The sequence below is a fragment of the Neofelis nebulosa genome, chromosome 1 (assembly GCF_028018385.1).
Source record: "Neofelis nebulosa isolate mNeoNeb1 chromosome 1, mNeoNeb1.pri, whole genome shotgun sequence".
In the NCBI taxonomy this organism is placed as follows: Eukaryota; Metazoa; Chordata; class Mammalia; order Carnivora; family Felidae; genus Neofelis; species Neofelis nebulosa.
The window spans coordinates 148,973,072-148,997,752 of record NC_080782.1 but is presented as its reverse complement, the minus strand read 5'-3'; the positions used below and the strand labels follow the sequence as shown (position 1 = coordinate 148,997,752).

The 24,681-nt window shown below is 48.1% G+C and overlaps 1 long non-coding RNA gene across 2 annotated transcripts; it reads left to right on the top strand.

Annotated features, from left to right (window-relative positions):
* Positions 1-6,958: 6,958 nt before the first annotated feature.
* On the top strand, positions 6,959-22,678 carry LOC131517255 (uncharacterized). 2 transcript variants are annotated; one of them, XR_009264481.1, is made up of 3 exons: positions 6,959-8,493; positions 11,828-11,985; positions 22,436-22,678. It is a non-coding gene; the product is annotated as an uncharacterized LOC131517255 (long non-coding RNA). The 2 variants fall into 2 exon arrangements; XR_009264478.1 differs by lacking the exon at positions 22,436-22,678 and adding an exon at positions 12,726-14,929.
* The last annotated feature ends 2,003 nt before the right edge of the window (positions 22,679-24,681 follow it).

Below are 24,681 nucleotides of genomic sequence, written 5' to 3'. Positions count from 1 at the left end.
CTCAGTCAGGGGTAGGTGTCAGCTTGCTGACTGGTCCTGGAGGGTGACTGTGTTGAGTAACACAGAAGGAGCCTAGCTCACAAAAGGATGCTGCTCAATGTACTCAGGATGGTGCAGAAGATCAGTGTGGCAGGAGCACAGATAATCAAGGAAATTCAAAAACTTATCGAGTAGACAGACATGGAAAAGAGAAATCACTGTCCTGAGTAGCCTAACAAGAGAGGCTTGGTCTGCACATGAGGGACAGTGAGAGAAAGTTCCCCATCATAACACTATGTATGAGGACCTTGAAAGCGATCTTCCATGCCTGGACTTTTTACTTCTAGTGTGAAAAAAGGGGTGTGAACTAGACCTTCATGTGTGATGGTGGGTTTCAAGATTTCTGCTTAAGTTGAAACTGAGTGAAGGATAAAGGGAACTCAGGAATTGCTGGAGATGCTGTTAATCCTGACATGTGATCTACATGAACATCCTAAGATCCCTGACTGGACTTCTATAGCCTCAGCTGTCCATGGCATCCTCACACCCAATTCTGGTCTTTCCTCAGCATACCCCACCCCAGAGGCAGGGAGCCACCACTGAGGACTAAGAAGAGTCTTGCTTGAACTTGAAGGTCAAAGCCTACTGCACCTGACACAAAGGATGCCATGGCTTCTGGTCCCCATACCCAATGGAATGAAAAGCTGCATAGTTGAGTAAGAGGACATCTAGTTCTGTCTTGTGCCTGGGGCTCAGGTGAAACAGAGACCAAGGGCAGGGAGAAAACTCAGCCTCCTGGTGCTGTGGGACCCATTATTCTCCTCCCTCTCTTCCATTGCTTTTCTTCCACAGAGACTCCTTCCCCATCATGTCAGCTTTCAGATCAAGGAGAGTTGGAAACCTGCCTTCAGCCTTTCCTGCCTGTGGGACCAGATGGTTGTTCTGTCCGGTTCCTGGGCCTCATTCCTTCCATTTATTGTGCAGCTGCTGATTCTCACCCCAGTAGACACTTTTTCACATTCCAATCAAAGTACCTATCATAGTTTTCTAAATTTTCCTATTTTAAAAGACCTGTTCTCCACATTTCCTCACACATGTTGATCCAAGTGAATCTACTCAAGAGGATATGTATTCAAAGTTTTGTCTTGAACAATCTGTCAGGTATGAACACATACATTTATATATACACCACTCATTTCACATTCCTAACAATAACTAGTTAAGGCACAACAGGAATGAGGGTATTTGCAGATAATTGATCTCCCATGGAAAATATTAGCTTAGTGAGAATTCTGTTGCCTGATGGGTCACAGAGGGCACCCATCACCTCACCCTAGGGGCAGAAATGAACATTTCCATATGGTGCTGGGGTTGACTGAGAACTTCTGACCTGTTAAAAACCAGGCCAAGGGTCATACTAGGATTGCTGCGCTGGGCAGTGCACCACATGTCAGTCATTGACAGCCTTGGGTACATGCACATCTGACCGCGACTGGATCATGACCACCCTGATCAGAGGCCTTCCCCCCCCCCCCAGAAACAAGCTCCTGTGTCCATTTATCAGTGTTAGGTGGGTTGGTCTGAACACCAAGGACAAGACAAGCAAGGTTGCCAGTGAGGAGGTTACTGCTGGTGTCCATGGGAAAAGCCCAACTTGATGCCACAACTAGTTGAATTCCAGAGTGAAGAACCATCAGCTAATTTCACATTTATGTACAGACTGGTGTTTCTGTACTTCACACTAGCCTGGAAACCCTCAGCAAGGAAAAAGGAATTCTGCAATCAGGGGTGTACATTTCTGAAAATGTCCCAAACTGATTCTCCAGGTGGGGGCATGGGGCCCAATGAGGCTCCACCATCTCTGTCCACATTGTGATCAGGCACACTGTCTCCCCGGGACCAAATAAAATGCTAGTTTAGGGCACTTGTGATTAAAAGATACACTCCAGGTCATAAGTCCTTCAATTAACCAGGCTTTGGGGATTGGGCCGACTCATTCAGTTGGGGGAGATGGCTCTCCTTTGTAGTGCAAGATGCCAGGACTCAGGAGAACATAAGATGATCCAGATCGGGGCACATAGGAGTGCTTAGATTCCTCTTAGACCTTCTCACTGGAGTGGAGGTCCTGATGACCAGGGCTCACTCCCCGAGTGTGGCACTGGTTTTGGAGGGAATCCTCTTACTGTGAGCTGCCTGGCCACTCTGTGTACAGAATGGGTCTACTAAATCACATCCAAGCCCTTTAGTAGTGGCTAAACCTCCATTTGCATCAGAGACAGCCGGACACCGAGGAGAACAAACACGTTTCTATACTGGGGACCTCCTGACTCCCAAACTTCCAGCTGGACAGTGAAGCACATGCCAGCTGAGTTCAGAGGCAGCCTAGTTGCTGCAAGGAGATAGATCACAGGGAAACTCAGGAAGGAAAAAGGCATGTTCAAGAAGGCAGCTTCCTGTGTGTTGATGGGAAGTAGATGGTCTTTCGTTTCATTACACAAGAATTTTCCCAACTGAGAATTACATGCCATGCTCTGTTCTCTGTATTTCACAAATACAGAGGTTTTTGATCCTTAAGACATGCCTGGTGGATGGTGCTATTATGCAATGGCACAGCAGTGTGGTAGCCTCCTTGACCCAGCTGCACTTCTCAAAGCTGGGAATAGAGTCACACGAAGCTGCTACATGCTGCTCTTGAAACCTTCCTGGGCTGGTGATGTAGGAGAGAAGCATCAAAGGATAAGACTTCAAAAGGGAAGGGCTGGATAAGGTGCAAGGCCTTAGGACATGTTTACACAGCTGAACACAGCTGTGGCTCGCTAGTAAGGAACGCCTAGAGCCATTAACATTGTCCAGGGCCGGATCCTCCTTCACACCTGACCCTTCCTAGTGGTATAGGAACCAATTAACTCAAAATTCAACCTTGAAAAGCTAAACCATTAGACTGATTAACACACTTGCTTAGCTGATTTTATGCACATAGTCTTTAGCAATTATCCTAATAAAAAGAAGCTTCATTCTGGAGCTGGGGCCTCCTTCCAACTCATATGAGGACCTTTACTTAACTGCACTTTGTTTGCAGACTCATCTTTTGCGACTCCGGCCATACTCCCTGCAACAGGCTGGTCCTGCAACATTCCTAATGTTAAGGGGACTGTGTGTCTGCTCTGGTCTGTGGGCTCCCTCACTATTCTGCATTTCCACCATTCTATTTAGGTCCTGATGTTCTTGTCCTACCTCCTGTACTCATGCTTTCCCTACATGCTTGACCACAACAGTCTGTTTACCAGAGAGGCTTTCAAGTCCTTCCCTACTGATTCTACCCACTGTCATTTCCCACCATTGGCTCCTAGTGGGTAGTGTGCCTGAGGCTTTTGTTTTTATTTTTTAATGTTTATTTTTGAGAGAGGGAGCGAGAGAGGGAGCGAGAGAGGGAGCGAGAGAGGGAGCGAGAGAGGGAGCGAGAGAGGGAGCGAGAGAGGGAGCGAGAGAGGGAGCGAGAGAGGGAGCCACAGAATGTGAAGCAGGCTCCAGGCTCTGAGCCATCAGCACAGAGCCCGACACGGGGCTCAAACCCACACACCATGAGATCATGACCTGCCTGAGTTGAAGTCAGACACTCAACCGACTGAGCCACCCTAGCGCCCTCCTGCTGATTTTAGACACACAGAAGCATAGGGGATTTTTCTTGTTGGGGTTGGAGGACTGGGTCCCTTTAACATGGACATTGGTCTGTGCTCAGGTTTGGTACCATGACTTAGACTGATTTCACTTTATTTCACAATTTTATGCAAAGATTGTGTTTGCTTTTGTTCAGATGGTTTGAGTCATGATTTCCAGCCAAGGCAAAGAACTGGAAAATCTGATGGAAAGTCCAGATGTAACTACAGAAAGATGAGGATCCTGAATAGAAGATGGAATTTAAAACCCTTCTGAGTCCCTGTGTTCACCACATGGGGAGCCAGGTCCAGGACAGGAATGAGCTGGTCCCATGGGGCCCCTTGGTCTATATAGTGCTCTGAGAAGTGAGGATTGCTCTCAGACATTCCCCAAAGGCAGACACCCCCACCATGGAGAGCTGGTCTGCACTGCACACAGGTGACCATGTCATTAATTGGTCACCTGGATCCCATTAGCCCTGAACCAGGATCAAGCCAAAAGGAAAAATTCAAGATGAGGGATAAAGAGGCTGACATATTATTTTAGAAGTCATTACAGATAATGTGCACTTCATGACCTCTATGTCAGAACTGCAATGGGACACATGTCAAGAATGAGAGCTAGACTAGACCCAGACCTGGACCAAGAGAGAGAAGAGGAAGTTAGTGGTACAGCTCCTTTGAGAGGCACAAAGTGGACAAGGAGACCATGATGGGGGTCAAAGATCCTTGGTCTACATGGAGGATTATCAGCTCACCCAAAACAAGTTCCCTGGGCCTGCTGGCTGGGAAGGTCTCAGAGGAGAGAATCAAGAAGAGTGGCCCCCATTGACCCTCCAGCGGCCGGGCAGCCAAGCCTCCTCATGCCACCTATGTCCTTAGCATGGTCATCCTGCCTGCTGTCCCCACTGCAGGTCTGTTCCAAGGACATACCCTTGAGACAGTGAGAGGTATGGAGATGATCAGGATGGTATGCATGCCTGACCCCAGTTAAGGCCTCTGTGTAAGCCTTTAAGATTTGGTGGTCCTGTGCAGGAAGTCTACTCATCTTGGGACCACCTGAGATAGGCTACTCATCTCTGTTCCATTGCCTATTAAGCCTGCCCCCCTCCCCACCATCTGGAGTCACCTGCTCATTCTTCAGTCTTTCCCTACCCTCCCACACATGGGCTCATTTCAGATTATACACAGCAAGCTCCTGGCCAGGTTCTACCAACAGAAGGAAGATTCTGGAACCAGAGGAAAAGAGGCAGCTGGGAGATTTCTCTGGCATGATGAACACTTAGCATCATGGTACCCAGACAGGAAAGACGATGGGGCTGTGGACAGTGATGCAGAGTGTGGATTAAAGCAGATGCTGCAGGGCACAGGGAGGGCCCCTTAGTTCACTGGGACTTTGATGCCCAGAGGGAAATACAGCCAGTAGAGGACCAGAGCTTTGTCCAGGGCTGCAGGCCATTTTGCACCAAGATGCCTGGAGGATAGAGAACCGCAGGAAGCACAGACAAGGCTGAGCTGGTCACCTGGAGAACAGGACTAAAGAAGAGGGTAGGGGCACTTGGGTGACTCAGTTGAGCATCCAACTTAGGCTCATGTCATGACCTCACGGTTCGTGGGTTCAAGCCTCACATCAGGCTCAGGGCTGACAGCTTAGAGCCTGGAGCCTGCTTCGGAATCTGTGTCTCCCTCTCTCTCCCATTGTCCCTGGCTTGTGCTTGGTCTCCTGCTCTTCCAAAAAAACACATTAAGAAAGATTTGTATATGAAGATGATGATGGAAGCTGATGCAGTTGGAGCCACAAATGTAAGATGTACATGTCTGGTTTTAAGTTCAAACTCTGTTACACGAGGATACATTCCCGCTGCTATCTCCACAATTTCCAGAAGGCTGCTAGGGGGGTGATTGGTGAATGTGCCCAAAAGGTTTTTTGTGTTTAATAACTTAGCTTCATTTGTGTGTGTTAACCTTCCTATAAACCATTGCCCTTGAAGGACTTTTCCCTGGACTTGTTCAGAGTAGACATGGCCCATCAAAGTGGCCAGGCCCTAGACAAGGATTCAGGGATCAAGTGGTAAAGCCTTTAATAGCTGTGCAGCTGCCTCCCAGCTCCAATACTAGACCACTATCCACCTTCCATTTGTGGAGTGATGTGGGTAACCCCAGATGTCATCTATGTGGAACATCCTCAGGTCCCACAGGAAGGCCTGATCCCTGAGCCCTACATGGTCATGACCATGCCTTTTCCTGCCTCTCTCCCAATAGCTCCCAAATCCCAGCAGACATTTCATCTTCCATGACTACAATTCAGATCCTGGACTTAAATTTCATTGGGATCCAGGGTCTAATTTAGACATAGAGATTCTAAGACTCCCTGCCTTTTCTAAAACCAATGAATGAAGAATTGAAGTAGAACTGGATCACCTCAAGGCCCAGCCTATAGCCGGGGCTAGAGAGGGTGCTAAAGTACAGGGAGGGCAGGAGACAAGGAGGCAGTTCTATATCCTGTGGACCTGGCACCCATCACCCTGTCACTCTCTCTCCATCATATGCTCCTGCACAGAGGAGCACTACCAGGAACCTCCACTACCTTGAATCTGATTAAGGACTTACCATTGGAAAAGGGACCTAAGGAAAAAAAAAAAAAAATCACAGTCATGTGTCTCTAATACTCCCCATCCCCAAACCCAGTAGCAGAAAATACAATTTGAAATACAGTAAGAGGATTTCTCTTCCTACCTGGATCCTGGGGCAGGGGGAGGGGGAGTCTAGAGTAGACACAGGCTAAGGGACAACATGGAATCAGGCACTTGGCTGACTTAGAATCTATCATCTTTCTCACATTTGTCTGCACTTAAGTCCTGCTCCCCAAAGGACACTTTCTGAAGAGATCCAAATACCTAAGGTGATCTTTTGGTTAGCTACAGCCAGAAAAGTGCTCCATGTACCTGGGTTAACATGGGAGCTCAGACCTAGGCTCTGTGAGTGGCCTTTGCCCATGAGTCAAGCTCCAGGCAAGCTGGGCCCACTGGGCTGGAGCAGATGCCCCTGGGCTCCTGGTACCCAGACATGCCCTCTGGGGCTCTCCTGCAAAGGTTGTACAGAGGCAGCATCCCCAGGCACCCCTAAGGATCCAGGCACTGCATCCCTGAGGTTGCTCCATGTAACATGGGGTCATTCTGAGTGGGCTCTCCTGATGCAGACACCCACCCACCTGCTGCTCTCTTTTTCCCCTCATCTGCCACAGGACCCCAGGGACAATTCTGTACCATATGACATGAAGCATGCAGGCTTCTGTACCTTATGACATCATAAAGAATGCAGCCTACTGCAGGCTGGCCACAGTCCTGTGTTCCCCTGATGACCAAGATCAGGGGCACTGCTCATCCCACCTTTCTCTAGAACAAAAGGAGGGTGGGTAAGATAACCCAGAATGATATAACTGGCCAAGGAGCACTCACTGGGGCTAGGCAGATGCCAAATGGGATCTGCAACTGAGACCATATGGACAGACTGGTACCCTACTTCCCCACTCAGGTGGCACCTCCTGAACAAGAAATACTGCAGGATCTTCTAGAAGAGGCACTGCCCCAAGAAGGTGATGAAGCCCACAGGACATTTTCATCAAAACAGCCACACACATCTCAATGGGGTCACCCATGCTAGGCCAATCCTGGGTGAGATTTCTATCCATCAGAGAAAAGTAGGACACCTCTTGGCCAAAGAAGTGGCTATAAAGGAGCTTTGAGGACACTTCCAAACTGTATCCTTCTGAAGACCAGTCTATAGATGTAGAACGTTCAATCCTCAGTGTGAAAGCTTTCATTGAAAGAAGTTTTAACATGTGACTGGAAACTTCCATCTTCTCTTGGGTTCACAGTACATCATCTCCCAGTTTTCCTGGGAAAGACCAGCTCAGGTACAGGTGTGAAAGGACTGGCAGAGAACAAAGGCCTCAATCCTAGAGACAATCAAGAAGGACAGTAGCCGAGTAGGGCTTGACTCCATCTACAGGCAGCACTGGAAATCCACCAGAAAACATCCTTGAGATCCAGAGACAGCTCTCAGCAGAGGAGAAGGGAGGCTGATGGCTCTACACTCTGGGACCTCAGGCTCAGCCTCACACAAGCAGCCTTCCTGGGGAAAGTGTAGAGGAACCTGGAAATTTCCCCCAGGGCTACTGGGGGCTGATGAGCAGACACTGGGTGACTTGGGCTTGCAGATGTAGCAAGTGGACCCAGAACCTGAGGAAGGCAAAGAGGCAAGTGAACTCTCTCTCACCCATGTTCAAGGTCCAACCTCAGAAATCCCAGTACCTCCCAGAGCTCTATTACACCAGGAAGGCCAGCAGCAGTCTATTCCACGAACACTGCCTGAGAGAAGGTTGGACAGGACACACCTGAGGGTCAAGTGGAAAACAAGGTCATGAGAGTCTATTGCCTGCCATATATTCACGTGGGATTCCAACTTTGGAACCAGCTGCCATTGCCAAGACCCTAAAGCCAGTGGGGTGGGTCACATTCATGAACTGCAGGCCTGGTAGATGCAGAGGCTGCTCTGGCTGAGGGCAGTCTGACCTTGACTGCTACATGGCTCAGGACCCTAAACTTTCAACGTGACCAGGGCCCCTGGGAGGCTCAAGTGGCCCAGTAGAGAGGTGTGGTGAGGACCTCCAGGACCCAGCTAGGCACCCAGGGCCTGAGTCTCCCCTTGTCACCTTCAAGCCCGTCTCTTCAACTTTACCCAAGAGAAAGTCTCAGCTCACCTAGGGAGCAGGACCCAAATTCCCCTCCCTCTGAACCAGATCTGAAGGATTTGACATTCTCTGGAACATTGATCCAGACTCCACTGGGGAGACAAGGTATTAGTATGGTTCACCATACCCATGAATCCTTCTTTCAACAAAGCCAAGGTCATGAATAAGCTTTGAAATGGAAACAAATAACCTTGAACTTTCCCCCTGTAGCCAGGATAGGAGGCGAGAGACAGGGAAGCTAAGGAACAGGGAGGGGGCTCAGCTTCCTGAGGCCTTGAGATTGAGATAGCAGGGGGAGAAGTGTGGCCATTCATTCTAAGTGCTCACAGGCTCATTGACCTTCAAGGAACAACTTGTATATCAGAGAGAACAACCTTTCGATCCTGCCTTCAGCATTTTGTAGGAGCACAGCCTTGACCTTTCATTTAGAAGTTCTGGGGCCTCAGCCTCCTAGGACACTGAGCTGCAGCTGCTTCAATCAAGTATTTTTGTATTATGTAAACATCCATGCATGTATGCCGAGGTCACCAAGGTCTTACATCCGTTTCTCTACATGCCTCTCAAGACGCATCAATGAAATTTCCTCCTGATAGAAATCCCAGCTTACTCTGGTCTTTTTCTTCAAAACAATCATTACACAAGACACTTCACTTTCCTGTCATTAACTTCAGTCAAAACCATTAGGAGTCGTGTGTGTGTGTGTGTGTGTGTGTGTGTGTGTGTGTGTGTGTGTCTATCTCAGAATTGATTTTGGGCTTCGAGTCTGGTTGTGAGGTGCCCCCACTCCCATTGTCCCCTGCCCTCCAATGTGGCACCTGCACAGGAGTCTGAGACATCCTTTGCCAAAGTCCCAGAATGAAGACTGAAGGGTACCTAGAGACACAAATAGAAGTCCAGAATGAAAATAAGGTCACCATGAGATGAGATGATGGCAGAAGAGTTAGAAATTGTGCTAATATCATCTCCCCAAGTCCAGGTTCCCCAAGAGCCTTCCAGCAGAGTCTTGATGAAGTCTCTACCAAAGATCTTGAGACCATTCCACAGAGGAATCCGCCCAACGCTGCAGCTTCCAGGCAGAAGTTCAGGAAATTCTGCTCTGAGGACACATCTGGGCCCAGGGAGGTCCTCAGACATCTCTAGGAGTTTGCTAGACAGTGGCTGAGACCTGATATTCACACAAAGGAGATGTGGAGATACTGGTACAAGAGCAGTTCCAGGCCATCCTGCCTAGGATCTCAGAGCACAGGCCCAGAGAGGTCAGCCTGGAGTCAGAATCACTAGCTAAGGCCTGTCACTGGGTTCTTGCTCAGCCTACATGTGAGAAGTCACCAAAGTTCTCTTTGTTGGTCCAAGAGCCAACTGCACTCATGGGGAAATATGAACCTTGGTTTTTTTGAGCTTGCCTTTGACTAGTTGTAATAAGAATCCATCATAACCCATGTCTGGACCTCTCTCTGGCTGAGGCAGATCTCATTCCTGGGACTGAGCTCTAGCTAGAAAGTTTCTCTACTCTGTTAGGACAGTCAGCCCATTGCTTGATTTTGCTCTGTTGAATGCCTCTATTTCTGCACTTTCTGACATGCTTTAATAAGTTATGTATCCAAAAAGGTAAATTGCTTCAACTTTCAGAATTCTTGATTCTTGCTGTGGTGGCATGAATGGAAGCTTCTGTAACCCCATCCAGGAAACTAACATTTCAAGGACCTCTCAAATGAAAGTTTGGTCTTAAAAAATTAGGATTCAGCCCTTAGACAAATATTGTCTTCCTGCTCAGAAGATGAACTTTGCAGAATGAAGTTGGCCTCAAGGCCACTAAAGGATGCTTGTGAGCAACCCTGGATCCAAAAATGAACATTTCAAGGAACCAGATCCTTGGTCTCGGGTGTCAAAACCCAGGCAGAGGAACTCCGCTAGGACCATTGCGAGACAATGCACGCATAGATTAGAGACAGGGGTGGCTATAGGCACATCGGCTGGATTTTTGGTGCAGTCAACCTGTCTCAGAGCCCCTCCCCCTGGGGCAGGTCTGGGGAAGTAGACACTGGTGCCTGAACATAGTTAGACCAGGCTCTGTGCTCACCCTGGGAGGCCTCTCAAAGACCCTCCTTCAGGGCACAGGAGGCAGCTACTACAGAACTAGAACCTGGGGGCCCTTCTCTTGGTACTGGGAGTGATTAAGAAGGCTGCCAGGTGGATATCCCCACCCACCTACCCATCCATCCAGAGGCCTCAAGAGACAACTTCCTGCCCTCAGATTTCATGAAGCATCTGTTGGTCAGGAGTGAACACATGATGTTGGTCTGACCCAGGCTCACACCTGGATGACCCAGCAGTCAGGGCCACTTGGTCCTCACCTTTTACCTGCAGACTTGAGGGAGAGACCAGCATCACCAGGGGGCACAGGGGACACCAAAGGGCTCGAGGGTCTACAGTGGGAGAGAGAAGACTCCTTGCAGAGGTTCAGGATGGGGCTCCCCTCAGCACAGACTTGGTCCTGATGTCTGAGTCTCCTGTCCACAGCCCCACCCCTTACCTACACTCAAGCCTCTGCCCAAGCACTTGGATTTAAGTGACCGGCAAATCCCTCAGTTCCTCTCTGCTCCAATTTCTTTTCCCGACAGTCTTACAACATAATGTTCCTCCTGTCATCCAGGAATACATAGTGACTCCCTCTCCAAATGCCTCCAAGTCATGACCATGGCACTTCAGCCACTGTCCTTGGCTCCCCCAGGCACCCACAGTTCTGACCCATGAAGACCCTCCTCTAGGAAAACCTACCATGTTCATTCAAATCTAGTACTTTGTAGGATATGGACGCAGTGACCCTTGTATTCAAGTATTCAGCCAAGAACTTAAGTTTACACAGGAAGTATTTAACTGAAGTTCTTATATTTTTGCTAAAAATATTGTACACTAAGAAGTAAAACCATTTCTCTCACAGTGAGGATTTGCCATAAGCTTTAAGGCTGAACAATGGCATTTCCTCACGTGATCAAGACAGCCCTACAAACTTTTAAAAAGTCACTTCGTCAAATGCAGAGTCCGTCTCAGGAAGAATTCCAGGTCTGGCCCTCATCCTCTTCCCTAAGCTGCTCTGATATTTATAAAGCTCTTGAGTCTCCCAGGAGAAAAAACAAGGAAATTAAAGAACCCAGACTAGTGGACCCTCCTGGGGCTGAGCTGCTGCACTCAGAGCACATACTAGAACCACCCAGGACCTTCAGAACTGCTACTACTTGGGTCCTGCCTGGATCATCACATCAGAATCCCTGAAGAAGGGACCTCATTAGCACTGGGAAACCCTCTTCAGGTAGTTCTAATCTATAGTCTCAGTGTGACTCACTAAAATCCCAGCCCCTGCAGCACAGTGAGGTGGGGAAGTCAAGGAGGCTCCCGCTCTCATATGGCTCATGACAGGATACTTGCTATTCCTTGACAGGAGGAAATCTCCACCCAGGCTGCATGCTGAAATCACCCAGACACTTCAAAAATGTCAGTTCCTGGACCTCACCCTCAGGTACTGAAGTCTCCAACACTGGGACTGACCTTTGAAAAGAGGAATCCACTGTCACCTCAGGACTAGGAAGGAGTCTGCAGGTGAATTCACTCACATACATGATCCCTGCTCTGACTGACCTCAGACAGCGAGTGGGGAAGGGGACTTGACCAAGGACTTACACTGAAATTGACTAAGTGTTGGCTGAGGTCAAGGACAGACTAAGGGACAGTACTTATGATGAGTGCACTCTGGAAAGTCTTTATGCACAAGACAACAGACACCTCAGACAGGAGTAGGAGGCCAGCTTGATGAAAAGCCCTGGAGAGGGACATGCAACTAACACAGAAGGAGCACAGCTCCCAAGACCTAAGGATGTTTGATATTCTCAGCATGGTGCGGTATGGATGTTTGATGTTCTCAGTGTGGCTGAAACAGATGATTGAGGAAATTCAGCTTGATCGAGTGGACAGATATGAAAAAGAAATTCCTGTCCTGAATAGCCTAAGAAAGAGGCTTGGTCTGCATACCAGGGACAGGGAGAGAAAGATCCCTATCAGAATGCTGTGGCTGTTGACCTTGAGTGACTTTCCATGCCTGGACTTTTTTCTTCTAGTGTGAAAACAGATCTAGTTCACACCCTGTATGAGTGATGGTGATTTCTCTTAAGTTGAAGCTGTGAGTGAGCTATGAAGGGAATTCAGGAATTGTTCCCTATGAGAAGATGGTGTGGCCCCCCCCCATGTGACTTACATGAACATCCTAAGATCCCTGATGGGATCCCTATACCTTCAGATGTCCATGGTATCTCCACACCCATTTCCTGTCTCCTCTTCAGCAGATTCCACCCCAGACAGTGAGCCATTGCTTAGGACTGAACTTTAAGATAATTTGAACATCAAAACCTACTGCACCTGACACAAGGGATACCATGGCCACTTCTAGTCTCCATATCCAATGGCATGAAAAGCTGTGTGAATGAATAAAAGGACATCTATTTCTGTCTTGTGCTTGGGAATTAGAACACAGACCTCAGAGCATGGAGAAAACTCAGCTTCCTGGGCCTTGGGACCCATCATTCTTCTCCCTCTCCTCCATTGCCCTACCTGCATGGAGACTCCTTCCCCATCATGGTGGCTTCAAGTCCCAGAGGAGGAAGTAAGAATCCTGATGTTAGCCTTTCCTGAGGGATCAGATGGCTATTCCTTCAGGTTCCTGGGCGTCACTCCCTCCATTTAATGTACAGCTCCCATCTCTCACTTCAGAACTACATAGTGTAGTTTATAAGTTTTAATATAACAGGTGTATTTATACCTTATCTTTTAGACCTTTTTCTCCACATTTCCTTGAAAAAGTTCACTGGATGATTCCATCTCTTGAGTAGACTCAAAGTATTAATTATGTCAGGTAAACATCCATCTATATACATCCACCTTATTTCACCTTCCTAACAATGCCTAAAGTAAGACCAAACACTAGATTGGGGTATTCGAAAAAAATATCTTTCCCATGGATAATATAGGCTTGGTGAGAACTCAGTTGTCTTATGGGTCATAGAAGGCACCCATCATCTCATCGCTGGGGCAGAAATGAACATTTGAGCCCAGAGCTGGGGTTAGTTGACAACTTCTGACCTGCATGTTAAATCCCAGGCTGAGGGTCACATTAGGATCTGCTGCCCTGGGCAGTTTACTACACATCAGTTAATGACAGCCATGGGTACAGGAACATCTGACCAGAATTGGAAAAACCACCACCCTAATCAGAGACCTCCCTCCACCCAGGGACAAGCTCCTGTGTACAGTTACCCATATAAAGAGGGTTAATTTAACACCAAGGACAAGACACACAGGGTTGACAGTGAAGATGCTACTGCTGGTGCCCATGAGAAGAATCTTTCATGTCAGAACTATTTCAGTTCTAGAGTGAAGAACCATCAGATAATTTAAGAGTTCTACACAGACTGGGGTTTCTGTACTTCCCACTTGCACGGAACCCCTCAGCAAGGAAAAAATTCTGAGATCATGGGTGTGTATTTGTGAAAATTCCCCAACCTTTGACCATGTGACTCCAGAAACCCCAGCTTCTCTCTAGACCACAGCACAACTTCTCCCAGGATTCCACAGACAACTCAGCTCAGGTGCAGGTGTGGGATGATGGCATAGGAGAACAAAGGCTTCCAAACCTGGATGAACCAACTGGGACAGTGGCCTGGTTGGCCCTGACTCCATCCATAGGCAGCTCTTGGAATCCACCAGGACACAGCCCTCAGCTCAGCACAGTCCCAGCTGAGAGAGAGACACTGAAAGTCACAGCTACTTCCAAGGACCTCTGAACTCAACCCCACACAAGCAGCCTCGTGGAAAGTGAGGAGCAGCATGGACACCCCCCCCCCACACACACACACACCATGACTGGCAGTTGAGGAGCTGACACTGGGAGACTTGGGCAAGTGGACCCAGAACCTCAAGAACCCTGGAGGCAGGTGGAATCTCTGGTCCATCCTTCCCATTTGGCCATCAGAAATTCCACTACATCCCAGAAGGCCATCAGTTGACAAATGATCTACAAAACCTTCATTATTGGTAGTTCAACACCTCACTGAAAGGTTGAAAGGAAACAGTCATGTGAGTCTGCCATCTGTCACCTTTTCAGGCTAGGGATTCCAACATGGAACCAGCTGCCTTTGCCAGTTCCCAAAGCCAGGAGGATGGGTCACATTCATTGACTACAGTCCCTGGGTTACAAGGGTTGCTTTGGCTGAGGGCAGTCTGACCTGGACTCCTTATAGAATATGAACTTTAAGCGTGAGCAGGATGCCTGAGAGGCTCAAGCGGCCCAGGAAGTGATGTGTGATAAGGACCTCCAGAACCTGGCCAGGCACTCAGGGCCTGAGTCTTCCCCTGTCACCTTCAAGCCCATCTCAACTTTACCCAAAAAAAGATCCATCTCACCACAGGATCTAGATAGATCCTTCATAAACTCTGAACCAGATCTGGAGATTTTAAGATCCTCTGAACATTGATTCCCAACTCAATTTAGCACAGCCCCCTATACAAATGAACTCCTTCCCCAAGGTCAAGATCATAAATAAACCTTGAAATGGGAACAGACAACTTTGATCTTTCTCCGTGTAGTCAGGATTGGAGCAGAGAGACAGAGAAACCAAGAGCTGGGAGGGGCTCAGCTTCCAGGGGCCTTGAGGTTGAGATAGCAGAGGGAGAATTGTGACCATTTATTCTTAGTACTCACAGGCCCATTGATCTTCAAGAAACAACTTGTACATAGAGAATAGCTTTTCAATCCTGATTTCAGAGTTTTCTAGTAGGGCAACCTTGACCTTTCATTTAGAAGTTCTGGGCCTCATCCTCCTAAAACATTGTGCTGCAGTTGCTACAAGAGTCATCCTTAGAATATTTGTGTCACGTATACATCCGTGTACACACTGAGATCATATGGTCTTACATCCATTTCTCCACATGCCTCACAAAAGGTGTAAGTGAATTCTCCTATCCTAGATCCCAGTTAACTCTAGTCTTTCTCTTCAAAACTATCTTTACACACAACAATTCACTTTCCTATTACTAATGAGTTTAGCCAAAACATTAGGATTCAGTCCTTGGACTAATAGGATCTTCCTGCTCAGAAACAAACTTGGTGAGAACTGAGAGGACGTCATGGTCACTAGAGGGAGCATATGAGTGGCCATGGATCGAAAAAATGAACATTCCAGGGAACCCAAACCCTCCATCTTAGGTGTCAAAACCCAGGCAGGGACTCTGCTAGGACCAGGGGGGTGGGCAATGCACCCATAGATCAGTCAGACAGGGGTGGCTGCAGGCACATCAGCTGGGTTTAAGTGCAGTCACCTTGGCTGGGAGCCCCTCCCTTGGGGACATCTTTGTGGAGGTAGACAAGGTGCCTGAACCTGGTTAGACAAGACTCTACGTGCTCACCCCAGGAGGCATTTCAAAGACCCTTCTTCAGGGCACAGAAGGCAGCTGCTGCAGGTACACCAGGACCTGGGGTCCCTTCTCCTGGTACTGGTGATGACTGTAAAAAGGCTGCCAGGTGGATACCCCCACCCACCTACCCATCCACCCAGATGCCTCAAGAGACATCTTCCTACCCTCAGATTTCATGAGGTATCAAGGAGTCAGGAGTGAACATGATGCTGCTCTGAACAAGGTAGGACCAAGATAACCCAGCACTAAGAGGCACCTGTCCCCACCCTTTCCTGAGACCTTAGGGAGATGCCAGCCACCACCAGGGGGCACAGGGACAGCAGAGGGCTCGAGGGTCTAGAGGGGAGGACCAGGGATCCTCTAGAAGAGGGTCAGGCTAGAACTTGCCCTGAGTGTCCCCGTGTCTGAGCCACCTGTTGACAGGCCCACCTCACCTACATTCAGCCTCTACTCACACATTTGGGTTTTAGGGACCAGCAAATCCCTCAGTTTCTCCCTTTGCTCCAGTTTCTTTTCTCAACAGTCTTAATATAGTGTTCCTTGTGTCATCCAGGAATATACAGTGACTCCTCTCCAAATGCCTCCAAGTCACTTCTATCACACATCAGCCACTGTCCTGGGCTCACCCAGGCACCCACAGTTCTGACCCATGAAGAAAACCTAGTAGATTCATTCATGTCTAGTACCTTGCCTGTAAGATACTAACACAGTGCCCTGTCGTGTTCAAGTATTCAGCCACGAACTTAAATACGTTCTGTGTAAATACGTTTAACTGAAATTCCTATATTTTTGCTGGAAATGTTTTACACTAGGTGAAAGTGTTTAGCTTACAGTGAGGACTTACCATAAATTTTGAGGATGAATCGGAGCATTTGCTCACATGTCATCTTGAGGACATACAGCCCTACAAACATTTGAAAAGTCACTTCGTCAAATGTAATGCCAATTGAGAGAGTCAGTCTCAGGAAGAATTCCAGGTCTGGCCCTCATCCTCTGCCCTGAGCTGCTCTGATCTTTATGAAGTTCTATTCAGTCTCTCAGAGAGAAAAAACAAGGAAAGTAAAGCAAAACCAGACAGTCTGACCTTTTTGACACTGAGCTACGGCACCCAGAGGGCTCATTAGAACCAGCCGGGACCTTCAGAACTGCTGCTACTTGGGCCCCACCTGCATCGTCACATCAGACTCCCTGAAGAAGGGACCTCATCAGCACTGGGAGACCCCCTCCAGGCAGTTCTAATTGACAGCCTCAGTGTGACTCACTAAAATCCTAGTGCCCCAGAGCACAGTGAGGTGGGGAAGCCAAGGAGGCCCCTGCTTTCAGGTGCAGCTCATAACAGGGTACATACCATTCCTCTATGGGAGGAAATCTCCACCCAGGCTGCATGTTGAAATCACCCAGCTGCTTCAAAAATGTCAGTTATTGGACCTCACCCTCAATGTACTGAAGTCCCCAAAGGGACTGACTTTTGAAAAGAGGAATCCACTGTCCCTTCAGGACTGGGAAGGAGTCTGCAGCTGAATTCAGTTGCACACACGATCTACCATCTCACTGACCAGGACTTATGTAGAATTTACTAAGTGTTTGGTGAGATCAAGAACAGACTACAGAGGGGTCACCTGCTGGAAGAAATTTATGTGCAAGACAACGGACACCTCAGTCAGAGGTAGGAGCCAGCTTGTGAATAGCCATGGAGGGTGATGTGCAGCTAACAGAAGGAGCACAGCTCCCAAGACAAAAGATGTTCAATGTACTCAGGATGGTGCAGATCAGTGTGGCTGGAGCATGGGTAATTGAGGAAATTCATTCAGCCAGATCTATCGAGTGGACAAACATGGAAGACAAATGGCGGTCCTGAATAACCAAGAGGCTTGGTCTGCACACCAGGAATGTGAGAGAAAGATTCCCATCAGAATGCTATGGATGCTAACCTTGAGACAGACCTTCCTGGATTTTTTATTTCTAGTGTGGTAACAGATCTAGTTTATGCCCCCTATATGTGATGGTGGATATCAGATTTCTGCTTAAGTTGAAGCTGTGAGTGAGGGATGAAGGGAGTTCAGGAATTGTTCCCTATGAGTAGATGCTATGCCCCCCCCAACATGTGATCTACATGAATGTCCTAAGGTCCCTGGATGGGATCCTTGCCCTCTCAGCTGTCCATGGGATCTCCACACCCATTTCCTGTCTCCACCCCAGTGGACCCCACCCCAGAAGCAGTGAGCCACTTTTTATGACTGAGGTTTAAGACAATTTGAACACTGAAGCCTACTGCAGCTGACACAAGGGATGCCATGCCTGCTGCTGTGTAATGGAATGAGAAGACCTCTAGTTCTGTCTTGTCCCTGGGGCTCAGGTAGAACACAGACAGAGACCAAGGGCAGGAAGAAAACTCGGCTTCCTGGGCATTGGGACCCATCATTCTTCTCCCTCTCCTCCATTGCTCTTCCTGCATGGAGACTCCTTCCGCATCATAGGGACTTTCAGATCATAGAGGAGAGAGTTAGAATCCTGCCTTTAGCCCTTCCTGCCTGAGGGATTAGATGGCTGTTCTTTCAGGTTCCTGGGCCTCATTCCTTCCATTTAATGTACAGCTGCTACTTCTCACTTCTTGCATTACAAGTACCTAGCATGGTTTTCTAGATATTCATATTAATATGTGTTTGTACTGTATTTTTTAGACCTGTTTCTCCACACTTTCTGGGACAACTTCAAATGAACACATCCCCTTGAGTAGACTCAAGTTTGGTCTTCAACAATTGCTCAGTTTCAAACATCTACATCTATGTACACACGCACCTTATTTCTTTTTCCTAACAATACCTGAAATAAGACCAAACAATCCAGAGGAGACTGTGTGCAAAAATTTCTTTACCACGGAGAATAGAAGCTTGGTGAGAACTCAGTTTTCCTGATGGGGTGCCCTCTATGACCTCATCCTCTCAATCTGGGGCAGAAAAGAACATTTGCACCCAGATCTGGGGTTGGTTAACAACTTCTGATCTGGGTGTTAAATTCCAGGCTAAGGGTCACACTAGGATCTGCCGCCCTGGGAAGTACACCACAGATCACTCAATGACAGCCTTGGGAACTGGTGCTCGACCACCCTGATCAGAGACTTTCCCCACAGAGACAAGACCCTCTGTCCAGTTACTCGTATAAGGAGGACTGGTCTAACACTAAGGACAAGACATGCAGGGTTGCTAGTGAGGATGGTACTACTGACACCCATGTGGAGAGCCTTTAATGCCAGAACTATCTCAATTCCTGACTGAAGAACCATCGGCTAAGTTAGGAGCTCTACATAGGCTGGTGTTTCTGCACTTCCCACTTGCATGGAAATGCTCAGCTAGGAAAAAATTCTGAAATCAGGGGTATGCATTTGGAAAATACCCCAATCTTTCAATCTCTTGGTAGAGGCATGGGGCTCAATGATGCTCTGCAACCTCTGGCCACATTGTCATCAGGCACACCTCCAAGGCCCTCAAATCAAGCTAGTTTAGGGGCACCTGGGATTTAAGACAGGCACTCCAAGCTTAAGTCCTTGAATTAACCACAGCTTTGTGGATAGGAATGACTCAACCAGGCGGGTGAGACAGAAGGTCTCCTTTATGGTTTTTAAAACCACCAGAGATCTCAGTTGGCCCATCCATACTTGACCAGTCAAGGGTGAGCTTTCCATACCTATTAGATAAAATGCTGGCCAGAGCCAACAGATATACACAAACTTTGACAACGCCTTCAAAATATCTGCTTTAGTCAAATCTACAGATCTGGAATTTCAGCCTGATTTGGGAATTGTTTCACTGAAAGATGGTTTACCATGTGACCCTGGAAATCTCTCTAGACCACAGCACATCTTCTCCCAGGATTCCACACACAGCCTAGCTCAGGTGCAGGTGTGGGATGATGGCATAAGAGAACAAAGGCTCCCAAACCTGGATGAACCAACTGGGACAGTGGCCTGGTTGGCCCTGACTCCATCCATGGTGTGACCATGACTGGCGGTTGAGGAGAGGACACTGGGAGACTTGGGCAAGTGGATCCAGAACCTCAAGAACCCTGGAGGCAGGTGGAATCTCTCTGGTCCATCCTTCCCATTTGGCCATCAGAAGTCCCACTGCATCCCAGAGCTCTGTCACACCCAGAAGGTCATCAGTAGACAAATGATGAACTACTGACAGAAGGCTTTGTAGATCAACACTTCACTGCAAGGTTGAAAGAAAACAAGGTCATGCAAGTTTGCCACCTGTCACCTATTCCAGCTGAGGATTCCAATTTGCAACCTTTGTCAAGTTCCCAAAGCCAGTAGAATGGGTCACATTCCTGGACTATAGGCCCTGGGGTTACAGGGGCTGCTTTAGCTGAGGGAAGTTTGACCTTGACTGCTATATGCTCTGGAATATGAACTTTAAACATGGCCAGGATGCCCAAGAGGCTCAGGCAGCCCAGGAAAGTGATATGTGATGAGGACCTCCAGAACCCGGCCAGGCACGCAGGGCCTGAGCCTTCCCCTGTCACCTTCAAGCCCATCTCCTCAACTTACTCAAGAGAAGGTCCCATCTCTCCACAGGATCTAGATAGATCCTTTACAAACTCTGAACCAGATCTGGAAACTTCAAGACCCTCTACAACATTGATCCTAACTCCAGTGGGGAGACAAGATATTAACACAGTCCCCTGTATGCATGAACTCTTCCTTCCCCTAGGTTGAGGTCATGAATAAACTTTGGAATGGACAACTTTGATCTTTCTCCCTGTAGCCAGGATTGGAGAAGAGAGACAAGGAAGCTAAAGAACTGGGAGTGGTCTCAGCTTCCCAGGGCCTTGAGTTTGGCCACCCTTCTCCTGCATTCTCATTGTTAGTGTTCACAGGCTCATTGACCTTCAAGGGGCACTTTTACATCAGAGAGCACACTTTATATCCTGCCTTCAGCGTCTTCTAGGAGGACAGCCTTGTCCTTTCATTTGGAAGTTCTTGGCATCATCCATCTACAATACTGAGCTGAAGGTGCTGTAATAGTCTTAGAATATTTCCATGTCATGTGTACACCCATGCACATATGTCGAGATCACATGGTCTTTACATTTCTCCACATGCCTCACAAGAAGTGTAAATGAACTTTCATCCCGTTATAGATCCCAGCTTACTCTAGTCTCTCTCTTCAAAACTATCATTACACCCAACGGTACACTTTCCTATTACTAATAAGTTTAACCCAAACAATTAGGATTCAGTCCTTGGACAAGTAACTGTCTTCCTGCTAACATGAACTTTGTGAGAACTTAGCTAACCGCATGGTCACTAGAGGGCGCTTGTGAGCAACCATAGACCCAAAAGTGAGCATTCCAGGAACTCAGACCCTCTGGGTGTCAAACCCCAGGCAGAGGGACTCTGCTAGAACCAGGGGGTGGGCAATACACCCATAGATTAGTCAGAGACAGGGGTGGCTGCAGGTACATCTTCTCGGTCTTATGTTCAGCCACCCTGTCTGGGGGCCCCACCCCTAGGGCATCTCTGTGGAGGTAGACACTGGTTAGACTGGACTCTATGTGCTCACCCTGGGAGGCCTTTCCAAGAGCCTCCTTCAGGGCACAGTAGGGGAAACAAAAGCAGTCCCAGGTACACCAGGGCTCAATTTCCTTTTCTTGGATCACAGGATGGGGCAGTAGGGGTGTGCGAGGACTTGCACAGATTGCAGGCTAGATACCCTATCTCCTACCTACCCATTCACCCAGAGGCCTCCACAAACAACTTGCTGCCTTCAGATTCCTGGTTGCATCCAAGGAGTCAGGAGTTATTCACCAGGTCCTGACCAAGGTAGGAACTGGATGACCCAAAAGTCAAACTCCTGGTCCCCACCCTTTCCCCTGAGACCTGTGGGAGGTGACAGCTGCCACCTGGGGGCACTCTGGACACCACAGGGATGGAGGGTCTATAGTAGGAAGGTCAGTGTGGGACTCCTCCTCAGCACAGAAATCATCCCTGTGTGTTTGAGCCCCCTGTCCCCAGTTTCAGTCAGACTCCTCACACACTTGGGCTTAAATGGTCTCAAACCTCCCCCTGTTTTTTCCCCCCTCTGGTCCACTCTTTTCCCCCTGACAATCCAAAAATTTTATTTCTCTTTTGTCATTCAGGAACCTGTGACTATCTCTATAAATAGTTCCAAGTCCCTTCCATTGCACATCTGAAACTATCTGCCCTTGGCTCACCCAGAATTTGCCATTTACGGACCTTCCTCTAGGAAAACCAAGTATGTTCATTCACTTCAAGTACTTTTGCCTGCACGATACTAACACAACGCTCCTTGTATTCAAGCATTCAGCCAAGAGTTTCAACCTATCTACACAGGAAGCATTTTTAATAGAAACAATTTCTTACAGCGTTGGGTTTCCATAAGCTTTCAAGGTGAAACAGCATTTCTTCATGTCACCTCTGCAGGACAAATAGCCCTAAGAATATTTGACAAACCCATTATCTGATCTGCAAACCCTCCGGAGGAAATCTCTGGAAGAGTTTCTAGGTCAGGCTCCAGTCCTCTGCCTCAAGCTGCTGGGTTCTCATAAAATGTTTTCATTTCTCAAGGGGTGAGGGGGAGCAAAATCAGAAGAGCCTGACCATTTGGACCCTATTGGAGCAAATTTACCCATCCTGATGGTGCATTAGAACCACCTGGGACCTTCGGAACTGCTGACACTTTGGACCCCACCTGGATCCTCACTGGAGAATCCCTGAAGGGAGCCCCCTCAGCACCATGAAAGGTCAGCGAGTTCTAATTTACAGCCCAGGAATGAGTCCATTACAAAATCCCCACCTCCCTGGAGCACAGTGAGGAGGGGTGGGGGATGGGGAGAAGACTAAGGAGGCCCCCCCCCCCCCCCCCCCCGCTCTCAGCTGCAGCTCATGGCAAAATGCACGCTATTCCTCTATGGGAATAGAACTCTACCAGGCTGCTCGTTGGAATAAACTAAAGAACTTTTTACAAATACGAAGTGGTGGGCCTCAGCCCAAAGTAATTCAGTCCAAATCACTGGCATTGGTCTTTGACAAACGCCCCAAGTGATTCCACTTAACATTCCAGGTCCTATTAAGTTTTGAAGCATCAATGTTGGGAAGCTATTCTAATTTGCTTACAGACATGATCCATGATTTCACGGAGCTTAAAGACCACTGGAAGGTCTAGACTTGACCAAGGAGTTACATCACGTGTACAACATGAGTCCGTTTTCAGGACTGAGTAACAGACAGCACCTGAGAAGGTGTTTGTGCACAGAGGACTGAAAATCTGAGGGAGGAGCAGGAACCAGCTTGATAAATAGCACTGGGGGGTGGGGTGGGGGAGATAATGGGAAGGGAGTACTTCACACAGAAAAGCTAAGTCCCCAAGAGAAAGTTGTACCCCACTGTGGTCCAGAGATGAGAGAAGGTAGGTGTGCCTGTCCTACTGATCTGAAGCTTCATTCTGGCTCAACCTGGCACAGTGTCTGCCCCGAACGGTCCTAGGAAAACATTTGGCCTACATACATAGGACATTGAGAGCAGGGACCCCATTAAGGTGCTACAGCTGCTGTCCATGGGAGTGACCCTGAATGCCTGGGCCATTTGAGAATCAGTGTGAAGAAAATTCTCTATAGGGCATTTAGCTATTAGGATATCAAAATGTTCTACTATAAAGTGGCTGCTGACACTATGGGGGAAATTGCTCCCCATGAGGTGCTACCATGGGCCTCCCCACCTGTGATCTACATGGAGCATCCTGGAGACATAGATGGGAGCCCTGAGCCTTCCATAGCATTTCCATGCTTGACTCCTGCCTTTCTCCCAGCAGACCCTGCACCTAGCAACCTAGAACACCTCTGACTTGGATCCACATCCAGAACTTCAACTGGGTTCTACTCCCACTTCAGAGACAGGGAATGTTATGACTCCTTTTGCCAAAACCCAATGGAATGGAAAAAAAAAAAAACAGATGTGGAATTAACTAGAGGACCATCTAGCTTGGCCATATGGCTAGGGCTTAAATGACACCAAAAAAAAGTGGAGAAAGCCAAGGAGCAGAGAGGGAGCTCAGCTTTTTAGTGATTTGGGATCAGTAACCCCCCCTCACTCTCCTCTCCAAACATCCTTGCTGGAGGATGATTTGCCCTCAAGGAAAGCTCACAGACGGAGGAGGCAATAGGAGAGTATCTTGCCCTCCATATTTCTGGATGCTTGAACAGAATCCCTTTAGTGTTCTTGGGCCTCATTTACCCCTTGGGAGGCTATAGCTGATGCCTCATATTTCAGAGCTTCTTTGTGAATAGGACCAAATGGCTTACAATGTAAACTATCTTAGGTCTCAAAGCTGTTTATCCACATTTCCTGGGCCAACTTTATGAAACTATTCCTTTTCCTCTGTAAATCCAAAACTTTTCCATCTTTCTCTTGTATAATTCCGATCACTTACATACCATCTTATCTTTCACTTTCCTACTAAGAACTACTACTACTAAGGCCATGTTAATTAGTACAGCAGGGCTTGGCATAATATTGCTTTCCCATGGAGAACACAAGCTTTGTGAGAACTTGGTCAGCCCATGGGTCAGCTATCAAGCCCCATGATCTCACCCCTGGGTGGACTAGAATGTTTGCAGCTGGAGGCAAGTTTGGTTCAGAACCATTATTTGTTCTCTGAAATCCCAGGCAGAGGAATACAGCTAGGACCCATGGATGTGGACAACCCACCATATCAGTCACAGACCCGTGTGGGCACAGACACTTGCCAGGGACTGTAGCACCACCAAGCCCCTCCCCACCCTGGAGCTATCTCCTCTATCCAGTTAACCCCTGTA